This window comes from Lynx rufus, unplaced genomic scaffold (assembly GCF_022079265.1).
Source record: "Lynx rufus isolate CCGP_SWC_20201006 ecotype Redwood Valley unplaced genomic scaffold, mLynRuf1.p SCAF_12, whole genome shotgun sequence".
Taxonomy (NCBI): Eukaryota; Metazoa; Chordata; class Mammalia; order Carnivora; family Felidae; genus Lynx; species Lynx rufus.
This window is the reverse complement of record NW_025814826.1, coordinates 39,312,093-39,325,017: the sequence shown is the minus strand read 5'-3', so window position 1 is coordinate 39,325,017 and position 12,925 is coordinate 39,312,093.

The following is a 12,925-nucleotide window of genomic DNA, read 5'->3' as shown; positions in this document are numbered from 1 at the left end:
CACCAGACTATCTGCTCACCCGGGATGGGGACCTAGTCTTTTTTTTTGGCTATGGTCATATTCCCAGTGTACAGAACATTGTTTAGGTGCTTAATTGTTCTTCACCATTTGATTGATGATGAGGACAAAATCATGAGCATTCTTCAGGAAAAATAAGAGTGTCTCTAGAGACTGAAAATAATAATAATGAAAGCTATAAGAATTTGTGTTGGAGGGGCACCTGGGTGGCTCAGTCGGTTAAGCGTCCAACATCAGCTCAGGTCATGATCTCATGTGCTGACAGCTCAGAGCCTGGAGCCTGCTTCCGATTCTGTGTCTCCCTCTCTCTCTGTCCCTCCCCCACTCGCACTCTGTCTCTGTCTCTCAGAAATGAATACATGTTAAAAAAAAATTTGTGCTGGATAATTTATGATTGCCTCTCCAGATCCACTCTCCACTTGGCTCTTGGAGTTTGGTTTGAAGGACTACATCAGGGAGGCTCCCCTGCCATCCAGTGTTGGGTTGGTTTCAGCCAGTGGTCAGCACTGGTGGAAGATCAACAAGCTGGTGGAAGAGGGCAGAGTAATTAATCCACTGGCTCCCTCCTTTGAGGTCATCTTCACTTGGCCAAACCTTTCCAACCGGGGTTGCTGCTTCTACAAAGGAATCCACTGTGTGTATTCCAAATTTCAGTAACCGCTTCTTCCCCATGTCTCTTCAGAACTGGTGGTAGAAGTAGCTTCATAGTTTTCATTCCTTGTTTTCGTTTTTTACCCTATCCACTTATTTATAAATAGTTCATTTATCAAATTCTCTTCAATTCCCTATTTGACTGTGGCATCCATTTTATGCCAGGATCCTGAATTATTCAGTAATGTTCATTCATCCACTTGACAAATGTTTATTAAACCACAATTATATGCCTGTTATATATTTTGGGGGGAGGAGAGTAGTGGCTCTCAGAAATCTGATTTATCCCTTCTCTTTGATAGTATTGTTTCCCCCTTTGCCAGCAATGCATCATCCAGGTAAACAAATATGTGTGGTTAAAGTTTTTTCTGTTCTTCATCTTCATTTTTTTATTCGTGCATGTTTTTGTTTTGTTATTATTATTTTTTTGCATTCTGCTCAGGTATGGATAATTTTTTTTATTTAAAAAAAATTTTTTTAACGTTTATTTATTTTTGAGACAGAGAGAGACAGAGCATGAACGGGGGAGGGTCAGAGAGAGGGAGACACAGAATCTGAAACAGGCTCCAGGCTCTGAGCTGTCAACACAGATCCCGACGCGGGGCTCAAACTCACGGACCGCAAGATCATGACCTGAGCTGAAGTCGGCCGCTTAACCGACTGAGCCATCCAGGCGCCCCAGATAATTTTTTTGCATGCTATGTAACACTGAATGGAAGACATCCCCTGAAAGCTGTTTTTCTTCATACTAACTCTTGGAAATGTAGTACATATTTACAAATACGCCTTAATTTGCATTAGTTATATTTCAAGTGTTCAAAATACATGTTGACTAGTGGCTACTAAATTGGATTGTGTAGTTTTACAGCCTTGATAGAGCTCTCTCTGTTATCTGTTTTCTTTATGTTCTGCTCTTATTATCTTTATCTGTTTATACATTCCCTACTTCAGAGATCTCGTATGCCAAAGCAATTAGCTATATTGATGATTCCAAATATTATATCTCTATATAGAATGTTCATGGGCACTATAAACTCAGTATAAATCAGACTCTCCCATTGTACCCAAGAAAGTGACTTCTTCACTTTATCATTTCTAGTATTGGCATACTATCACCCATTCAGTAACCAGAGCTTAAAAGTTCAGACTTTCCCTTTCTATCTCCTACCAATGGTTTCCAAATCCTATGGCTATATTCTTAGAGTACAACACTCACTCCTTGCATTCCTATTTCAGACCCATTGAGGATGTTGCTGTTTAATTTACCTAAGTGCAGTCTTTATGTTGTCACACATTCTTAAGAAATATTCTAAGGCTCCATATTTCCTAAGAAATAAAATCAGAGATTTTTTAGTTTGGAATTCAGGGTGCTTTATAATATTATCTTTATACATCTATTCTTATCTCTGAGTAGTTTCTTTTTTTATGTTTATTTTTTTAGAGAGAGAGAAAGACAGAGCATGTGTGGGGAAGAAGCAAAGGGACAGAGAGGGAGACAGAGAATCCCACACAGGCTCCACACTCTCAGCACAGAGCTGGACATGGGGCTCTATCCCACAAACCATGAGATCATGACCTAAGCTGACATCAAGAGTTAGATGCCTAACCGACTGAGCCATCCAGGTGCCCCTCTGAGTAGTTTCTTATATGTAATCTGTATTCCAGGAAAACAAACAAACAACAAAAAAACAAAAAGTTCCCCAGAACACTCTGCAGTTTTTCCCCCTTTATGTCCCTTTCTTTTTACTTCTTTACCTAGAATATTTTCCTCCTTTTCCACCTGGCTCAATCCTGCCCATGCTTCAAGGCCCAGTACCAAAAGTACTTCTTGTAGGAACCATCCCTATACTCTTTCTCTTTTCTCTTAGAAAAAATTGAATGTATTCTTTCCCTCCTTGGAACACACAATTAACTTCATTTTGCTTTTATTATACTGGCTGACTTTGGCCTTGTAGTATGTTTATATTTTTCATTCCCTTCTACTAGTTTTTTTTTGAGGGTTAGCTTATGTATGGGAAGCCAGAAAGAGAGAGAGGTAAGACCACTCCTGCTGAGAGTTTTGGAAAACAAAAAGATCCAAATTAGCATCTTGAGATGAAACATTTAAGGATTAGGTGAAGAATTAGAGTCAAGCCAGGGAAGCTTGGTGGCTCAGTCAGTTGAGTGCTGAATTCAGTTCAGGTCATGATCTAGCTGTTTGTGAGTTCAAGCCCTAAATTGGGCTCTGTATTGACAGCTCAAAGCCTGGAGCCTACTTCAAATTCTGTATTTCCCTCTCTCTCTCTGCCCCTTCCCTGCTCACACTCTGTCTCTCTCATTCTCAAAATGAATGAACGCTAATAAAAAAATTAAAAAAAAAAAGAATTGGAGTCCAGTCAATTCTTAAGTATGGAATAACTGTTTTCCTTCCACTGTCATCTCCAAATCTAGGCAAACTTGTTATTCCCCTAGTGTGCCCATTAGTTTAATTAAATCATATTTTTAGTTTTTGCCTAAATAGATGCGAGGACAAGAATTTCTATTATAGTCTTATTTTGGTATGGCAAGTATATACCACTAGACAACGTGTTTTAATTACTTTGATCATTTCTATTCTTTTTTTCCCATTTCAATGAAATAGAGGTCTAAAAAGACATTTACCTAAATCTTGAAGTAAGTTGTCCCAGTAAGTTGTCCCAGTATGTCCCATTTTCTCTTAAATGTTTCTGTATTTTCAGCTTCTTTTTAATTTATTTTCATAATAGCCTTCATATATTTCTAATCATAAATATCAAGTTAAAAATCAAGAATATATCATGACATTTTTTTGGCTGAACTGCCTTCTATTCTCTTTCCAAAACTTTGCCAAGTTGCATACTTCTTAAGGTCAAGGTAGCAAATAAAAGATAAAAGTAGACTTCAGCCAAAGCACTTAGCAGCCTGTCAGAAAGCACTATAGTTGCTTCTGATTAAAACCAAATGAAACCAGACTTTCTTGAAAAAAGGTTTACAGAGTAACACAAAAGTGATAGCAAACAATTCATGCTGAGGGCAGCTGCTAGCGGCCTAGAAGAGTGACTCATACACTGCTGAGAACTGGAGGTTTGAAGAGTGAGTTTGTAGACTATGGGTATACTTTTGTGTACTTTTTCAAAGTTTATTTATTTATTTTGAGAGAAAGAGAGAGAGAGAGAGTACAAGCAGGGAAGGGCCAGAGAGAGAAGGAAAGAGAAAGAATCCTAAGCAGGCTCTGTGCTATCAGTGCAGAGCCAGACATGGGGCTTGATCTCATGAACTGTGAGATCATGACCTGAGCCAAAATCAAGAGTTGGATGCTTAACCGACTGAGCCACCCAGGCACCCATATGGGGATATTTTTAGAGGTTTCTGTAAGGTATCAGATGGGGATTTTTCATAAAGGTCTTGATTTCTACCTATTACTCCTACTAAGCATAGGAAAAGCCTAAGTTTAATAATGACAAAGGATGCCTCCTCCTTAAAAATCACTGGAGACCAAACTCCAAACTCTCTGTTTGCAAAGTTTATACCTCATTTATACTACTTATCTCAGTTGTAAAACAAAAATTTGAGAAGCTACAACTAGAATTAGTTGATATTATATATTGATATTGTATTACATTTATAAAGAATCACTATTGAACTTCCCACCTCATGCAAAATGCATGAGGATCATCTTAAATTTATATGTGGCAGGTGAGGTAGGAGGGGCATTACAAAAAGTCAAGTGGATAAAACATTGTAGGAATAGGAGGAGAAAGCAGGGATTTAGGGAGAAGATCTGCAGCTAAGATTTGGTCATTGAGAAAGTACTACTGATTTCTGTCTCTGATGGAAGCAAGAATTTCAACAACCCCCATATCTATGGGTAAAGTAGAGCCTGTCAGGACACAGATTTAATGACCTGTCATACAAGCAGCCACACTATCCTAAGAGGGCTCATGGGATAGATTAGTTGGTCAGGGCAATCAGCAGTGCAGCAGAAAGACCTTTGACTTTGGGGTTAGAAACTTGGTAACGTTAATTTAGCTCTTCTACTCAGCTGGGTGTTATTGGAAAATTGTTGAACGTCTTTGAAATAATACCTTATCTCTCAAAGCAGAGGAGAATACCTTTGTTTTTGTGAGAAGTAATGGGATAGAGTATATGTAGAACATGAACTATGTGGATACATAATTAGTTTGGCTAGATCCAGATGAGGCTAACCTAAGTTTGTTCATCTTTGCATCTCTAGTACCTGCCATTTAGAATGTACCCACAGCTGCCAAATCAATGAATGAATAAAACAAGAGGAATCCTTGGGTCTTGAAGGAGAAAGAGTCTTGAAGGTGCCTTCTCACAAAGTGCCTTATTGGGGGCCATACAATAGGGGGTGCATGAAGGTGACGATATAGTAATAAATAAGGGACTAGGAGGGAAAAGAGGAAAATGTGGAAAGTGGAAGGAGATGGAAAAAGGTCAGAAAGGGGAAGGATGGAATACGGAATTTTTCTAAGCTGGGAAAATTGTGTTGGAGTGCAAGGTGTATATGTGTGTGTGCACATGCACATGCATTTAGGTGAGTGTACACGAGAAGTTCAGTATACCACTACCTATTTGGGAGTCCTTTTCCTTTCTTTTTACATCTGTCTCCAAGGTGTGCATACTTAATAGTGGAGTACATAAAATAATCCAGGGTTATCTCCTAGAATTGTAGAGCAAGATTCTAGTACAGTTAAAGTGGGTTTTTGGAGATATTCTTTCAAGAAAAATAGATTTTTAAAAAACTCTTGGTAATGACTATTGTTTACTTCTTTTATACTATGATCTATGATTTATTTTTCTTTTAATTAAAAAAATTAAAGAGAAAGAATGTGAGCAGGGGAGAGAGGAGAGAGAGAGAGAGAGAGAGAGAGAGAGAGAGAGAGAGAGAGAGAGAGAATCCTAAGCAGGCTCCACACTTAGCATGGAGCCCGACACAGGGCTGAATCCCACGGACTGTGAGATCATTACCTGAGCTAAAATCAAGAGTCTGATGTTCAACGGAGCCATCCAGCACCCCTGGTCTATGTTTTCAAAGCAGTTTTTTAAAGTGTCTCTTATTCGTTATATGAAGTATACTTTTAAACTGATAAAGTGAGTTTTTGATCTATTCCTGGTAAGTATTTCTGGTTGTAAAAGAGAGATGTTTTTGTAGGAGCAGACATTGAATCTGCTGATAAATTTGAATCTGTTATCAAAGGAAGAATGCAACTCATTTTGGAACCCAAAAGCTCATGAAACATTTTTATAAATCAGTTGTTAAATAAACTCTCCCTTTTAAAATATGCAATGCATATGCACTACTCCCCAACTGCTATGAATGCTCTGTTGACAGGAACCACTTGACCTGGAAGTTGCCCCAGTGCCTACAGCCAATGTACAGTGTGTGGATAGATATGAGTGTTTAGAAAGCTGGTCTCCTCTGTGATCCACTTGTGTACCAGAGACTTACTGCGTGTGTTAGGCCAAGGGAGGACTTTAGCTAAGATTACATCCCTTCTGAGCTCTTTTCCCTTCTTTATTCTGTTTCCCTCTCCCTTATAGGTTGCACCTGGGAGTATATCTTCACCATATCTCTTTTACAAGAATCCTCATCTCTGGCTTTGCTTTTAAAGAACCAAATTAAGTCAGTCAATGTAAAGACTTTGACTTTTAGTCTGGGAGTGAAATGGGGGATATGACAGGATTTGGGAAATGACATTGTCTGGCTTATATTTAGAATCATTCTTTTCACACTTGTATGGAGAAGAGACTCAGAGAGAAAGGGATGGGAACAGAGAATTGAAGACAAGAGGATGATCACAGTAATCCAGGTAAGAGAGGACGGTGGCTTGGTAGCAGTAAAGGTGGTGAGAAGCAATTAGTTTCTGGAGTTATTCTGAAGTAATATCATACGAGACATTTGATGGATCATATATGATATTGACATTAACTGTAAAGCATAATAGTGCACTCAGAAAGCTGGTTGATTAAGTGGTCTATTTCCTGAAAAGAAGTCTTCATTCTTCATTCTCCATAGAAACAGGACTTAATTAGCCATATGTTTGATTTTGATTCATTGTTTCTTCACTATGAAGCTATGACAGTTTTAAAAGGAGTCCTATTGAGATCAGTTTACTTCTGTTGAGATCAGCTACAAAATATTTGTAATTATTAAAAACCTATGCTAAAACATCTAAAGACCTAAGTACAGTTCACTGAGAGGAAATATTAGGCCAAAACTTGCCAAAGAATCTATGTAAATCATTGATATTTTCTACACTTGTCTTGGAAATGGATCTGCAAAAAACCTTATGCCTTCAGGGTTTTTCTACCTTTGTCTACATCCCATGCCTTCTAATATAAATTGAGGTTTACCTTGAGTCTGATAACCTTCAAACTATAAACAATTAGGAGAGCTGTGTAGGTTTAGATTCTATCGGAGAGAACATTAATAATCTGAGTGTTTATCTTCTTCACCATATGAAGAAGGAAGTTATACACAAATCCTAACTTCATCTACAGGCATCCAACTCTATTCTTTCAAGGCCCAAAGTAGACAACAAATCACTTATTGAACACTAAGTAGTAATTTTCTCATTCTGAGCTTGACTTCTTCCCCTACTCCTCATTCAACTCTCCACCACCCCCACTTAATGTGAATGTTAGAGTCAATGTGGTGTTAGAGTCAATGTGGTGTTAGAGTGAATTTTTATGTCCTAAAGGTACAATTTAATATCAGATCCCCATCTGCTGAATGGAGAAAATTACAGGGAATTAACTCAAAGAATATCACATAAGGAAAGGGCATGTATAGTTTTCTTGCTCATATGTTTCCAGGTAAGTTGAGAGGGTGAAACCTTTGTAACTGAACCTTCAAAGCTTTTATTCCCTTAGGATTCTGTTCCTCCTGTTTTACAACTTGTCTCTCTCTCTCTCTCTCTCTCTCTCTCTCTCTCTCTCTCACACACACACACAAAATCAAGCTAAGTTCTAAGAAAGAATCTCATATCATTACATTTAACTTTTGCTATTTTCACATGATTAATGCAATTTAATTTCAGGAATTGAATTGCCATAGCTAAGCCAACAAAGTACATTTACTATTGAAATAATAAATCATATTGTACACCTTCAGAATTCTACTGAGATCTCTGAAGGAATTGTTAATCAACTATAAAAATTCAGCGAATAGTGTGGTTCCAAATTAAATCTGTATCTCATTTATTAAGTGCCTACAGGAGAGTCACCACTTCATGACTCACAAGTAGACACTTAATAAAATTTGTTATTGGCAATACACATTTTGAGACAACTTTAGATCACCCTAATAACAGTTCTCTATTTTACCTCCTAGCTTGACCATTTCTTGAGAAAAATCTTATTACTATATCTTATTTGTAAGCTTAGTCTCTTCCCTTATTAATGTCATACTCAGCATGTGATGTGGTCCTATTTTGGGGATAGACAATAACAGATCTGTCTCTCTGCAGATACAAGCAGAGTTTATGGCTAATGTCCTTCTCTATACAATGCAGGGAATTAAGCACTGAGGTTAGCAATATTACATTAGAATCTAAACCTATACAGTTCCTCTGGAAATTTATAATCTTGATGCTATGAGATGCCTCTCTCCCTTATGATGTCTCATTTATTTTTTTTGATGTGCCTTCAAGAGTGCTAGAGTCTTATTAAGTTGTCTCTCTCCCTATACTTCTGTGACTCTTGGCTTAACAAGTTTGCCTGAGCATTATATTCCTCTTAGCCAGTGCTAATAGAAAAGCCACTGCTTTTCCAATGAAAGGTGAAAATATCACAAAACCTTCTTTGAACTCAGTGTAGTAGAAAAGAAAGGTGGCTGATAGAATTATAGGAGTCAGACTACAATAAGTTCTATATATGAATATAAACAAAGAGCTCATGATGTTCCAATGGTGAGAACAATTAATTTTGATCAAGGGAATTAGAAAGACAATGCAGAAAACATGTTAATTGTCCAAAAAAAGAGAAGTAAGATTTCAACATGCAGATAAATAAAGAAAGACATTGTTAGGCAGAGAAGAAAATGAGCAAAAATCAGAAAGAGCCATTCAGAACATGAAACAAGGAAGCTGTGGGGTCCAGACTGTGAAAGGCCTTAAGGTGGGCCTGTCTGAAATGTAGTCTGGAAAATTCTTAGCTATTATCTCTTCCTATTGCTTCTACTCCGTTCTCTGTCTCCTCCCTTTTTGGTGCTCCCCTTATATATACATCATACTTTTCACCTAATTTCCAATCTTTGCTGCTCTTTGTTTCTGTATTCTGTATTTTGTATATCTCCACTTTTATCTCTATTCGTTTTGTTCTGCTAGATTTGGATTTAGTTTGTGCTTCTATTTTCCTTAAAGTTAGGTTTTGATTGACAAAATTATTTCCCAATTTCGTAACATTTTAAATTTATAATGGTAAGCCTTGAACGGCAGTAAATACATGTGCATACATACATCCACACACGTGTGCACATGCACACAGAGTTAGTTTATAAAAATCGAGTGTTAAAAGAGAATTTCACATAAAATCATTAAAATGTGTATGTATTTTTTAATTTATTAAATGTAAACGTTTCTAACAAATATTATATTTTAATTTTCACTGATGTCTCTCTTTCTTTATGTCCCTCAAAGGATGCTTTCTCTTTTTAGAGACCTAATAATTTGCTAAACTCTAGATAATATTAATTAGAGGAATAAAAGCAAAAGAACAAAAGCAAAACAATGTTCAATTTGCTATATAATCTCCATATGAGCTCCATTTTGCATCCTTATCTGTATACTGATCCTAAAGCCAAAACTTAAATAAGATATGTAATAGAGTAAGGCTAAATCATTTTAACACTAAGATTTGGAAATAGTGATATTTAAACAATGTTATGTCAATGTATCATATAGTAAAGTTAGTGAGAAAATAAATATGATATAGAGAAAAATGCTAATAACTCAGAAAAGGTAAAGAAGAAAAGGTAAATTAAAACCTATGCCCACAAGACAAGATTTTTAATGAAGTTAAATTTGAATTAGACATTAAAACCTGAGTGCTTTAATCAAATATACCATTATACTGTCTTTGGACTCTAACATTTTCCTAATTGTAATCATACTTCAAAATTTAAAATTGCTGAAGGAGGGCAAGATGGCAGAATAGCATGGAAGTATTTTTGTGTCCTGTGTCCATGAAATGTAGCCAGATAAACACTAAACCATCCTGCACACCTAGAAAACTGATCTGAGGATTAAGACAACAATCTGCACAATCTGAACCACAGAACTCGGGAGGTACATGGCGCAGAGAGGTGAACTGGGGGAGAGAGAAGCTGTGGAGGGCAGGGAGCTGTTTTTGCTTGTGGAGAGAGAATGGAGACAGGGGGACAGTATGGGAAAAGCACCCCCCCCAAAGCAGCTGGAGAGAAAGTGGAAAAGTGGAAAAAGCTGCAGGGAACAAACAAAAAAGGGAGAAAGGAAGAAGGAGAGGGTTTAAATTCCATTAAGACTCTATAACAGAGGGAGCACAGAGTCTGAAACTCTGCAGCTCAATACCTGGCAGTGCTCTGGTGGGAAGGGCGAATCCCCAGGAGCAGAATGAAATCCAAGGGATCCAAGGGCCATGCAGGGAAAAGTGTTTCCCCTGCTGGGAGGTCATTTGGTAGATGCTCTGTGGCATCCCCACAGCCAAAGGTGCCAGCAGATCCCAGAGAACAACCACGTACACTGGTGCTGGAAAAAGGATGTTAAGGGTGAAGCCTGGTGTCAGATGTGTGTTGTGATATTCCATATCCCTGAAACACCACTACACAATCACATGAACTTTTTCTGGGGCGGGCTGGCACCCAGCCACAGTCTCAGGGCATCGGCAGCAGCACAGTCCTGCAAACGTTCCTGGGTGCAGCAGGCACCCAGCCATTGCTTGGTGAGACCCTCCCCTGGAAGGTCTGAGTGGGTCAAAACTGCAGTCCCTCAGAAGTGAGGGGTTGGGAAACACAGCTATAACTGAGATAAAACTCAGGAGGGAGGTGTTGCCTGGCAACCTGACGCTTGTTCACGAACAGTGTAAAAGCAGGGAGTGGATAGAAGCTGGAGACAAAGGAGGAGTGCACGATTGCTGATGGGGAGAACAGAGTTCCAATACTAGAGATTGGGTAGCTGGGTGATGCCATTTTCACTCCTTGTGTGCATGCACATACACACCTACAAGTGCCACAACAGTCCACCCCAGTAAGTTAAGAAGCGCCATCTAGTGGAGAATGGAGCCATTACACTAAACCCCACCCTACTGGCCCAACCTCACTCTTCAGCAACACCACAAGTCTCTCTACTTGCTTAGTTTATGGACAATAAAGTGCGTCATAAAGATACATAAAGATACAATTTCAATCATTTCAGTCTGTTTCCTGGTCCATCTATTAAATTTTTTTCTTTTTCTTTCCTTTTCTTGAATACCAAAAGGGAAAAAATGTATTTTTATTTTCAATTTTTATTAAAAATAAGTTTTTAGGGGCGCCTGGGTGGCGCAGTCGGTTAAGCGTCTGACTTCAGCCAGGTCATGATCTCGCGGTCCGGGAGTTCGAGCCCCGCGTCAGGCTCTGGGCTGATGGCTCGGAGCCTGCAGCCTGTTTCCGATTCTGTGTCTCCCTCTCTCTCTGCCCCTCCCCCGTTCATGCTCTGTCTCTCTCTGTCCCAAAAATGAATAAACGTTGAAAAAATTAAAAAAAAAAAAGTTTTTAAATTTTTTATACCATATTTTTTACTTTGTTGTAAAATTTTCAAATTCTGTTTTACTTCCATCATCTAATCTTATTCTATTTCATTGTCTTCATTTTTCAAATTTCCAAACATTTTCCTTTTTCTCTTTTTCTTTTTTGTCCTTCCCTTTTTACTCTAATCCATAAAGCTCCTTTCAACAACCAGACCAAAATACACCTAAGACATAGCATCATTTATTTCATTTTGTGTGTGTGTGTTATTTTTAATTTTTTAATTCTATTATTTTTACCTTATTTCTTTTCTTCCTTCAAAATGATGAAATGAAGGAATTCACCCCAAAAGAAAGAGTAGGAAGAAACGACAAGCAAGGACTTAATCAACACAATTACAAGCAAGATGTCTGAACCAGAATTTAGAACCATGATAATAACAATACTAGTTGGGGTCCAAAATAGATTAGAATCCTTTTCTGCAGAGATAAAATAAGTAAAAGCTAGTCAGGATGAAATAAAAAATGCTATAACTGGGCTGCAATCTCGAATGGATGCCACGGTGGGAAGGATGAATGAGGCAGGACACAAAATCAGTGATATAGAGGACAAACTTCTGGAGAATAATGAAGCAGAAAAAAAGAGGGAGACTAAGACAAAAGAGCATGATTTAAGAATTAGAGAAATCAGTAACTCATTGAAAAGGAACAACATCAGAACCATAGGGTCCAAGAAGATGAAGAGAGAGAAAAAGGCATAGAAGAGTTTTGTGGGCAAATCACAGCAGAAAAGAAAGACAGAGACATCAAGATCCAAAAAGCATAGAGGACTCCCATTTTTTAACAAAAACCAACCATCAACAAGATATATCATTGTCAAATTCACAATACTCAGGCAAGGAAAGAATCATGAAAGCAGCAAGGGAAAAAAAGTTCTTAACCTACAAAGGAACACAGATCAGGTTTGCAGCAAACCTACCCAAAGAAACTTGGTTGGCCAGAAAGGAGTGGCAGGATATATTCAACGTGCTATATTGTAAAAATATGCAGCCAAGAATCCTTTATCCAGCAAGGCTGTCATTCAAAATATAAGGAAAGATGAAAAGTTTTCCAGACAAACAAAAATTAAAGGAGTTCATGACTACAAAACCAGCCCTGCAAGAAATTTTAAGGGGGACTCTCTGAGGGGATAAAAGACCAAAAAAGAAAAGAAGAAAGAAAGAAAGAAAGAAAGAAAGAAAGAAAGAAAGAAAAAAAGAAAAAGAAAAAAGACCAAAAACAACAAAGACTAGAAAGGACCAGAGAACACTACCAGAAACTCCAACTCTACAAGGAACATAATGGCAATAAATTCTTTCAGTACTTGCTCTAATCATCAATGGACTAAATGCTCCAATCAAAAGACATAGGGTGACAGAATGGATAAGAAAACAAGATCCATCTATATGCTGTTGACAAGAGACCCACTTTAGACCTAAAGACATCTTCAGATTGAAAGTAAGGGGATAGAGAATAATCTATCACGCTAATGGTT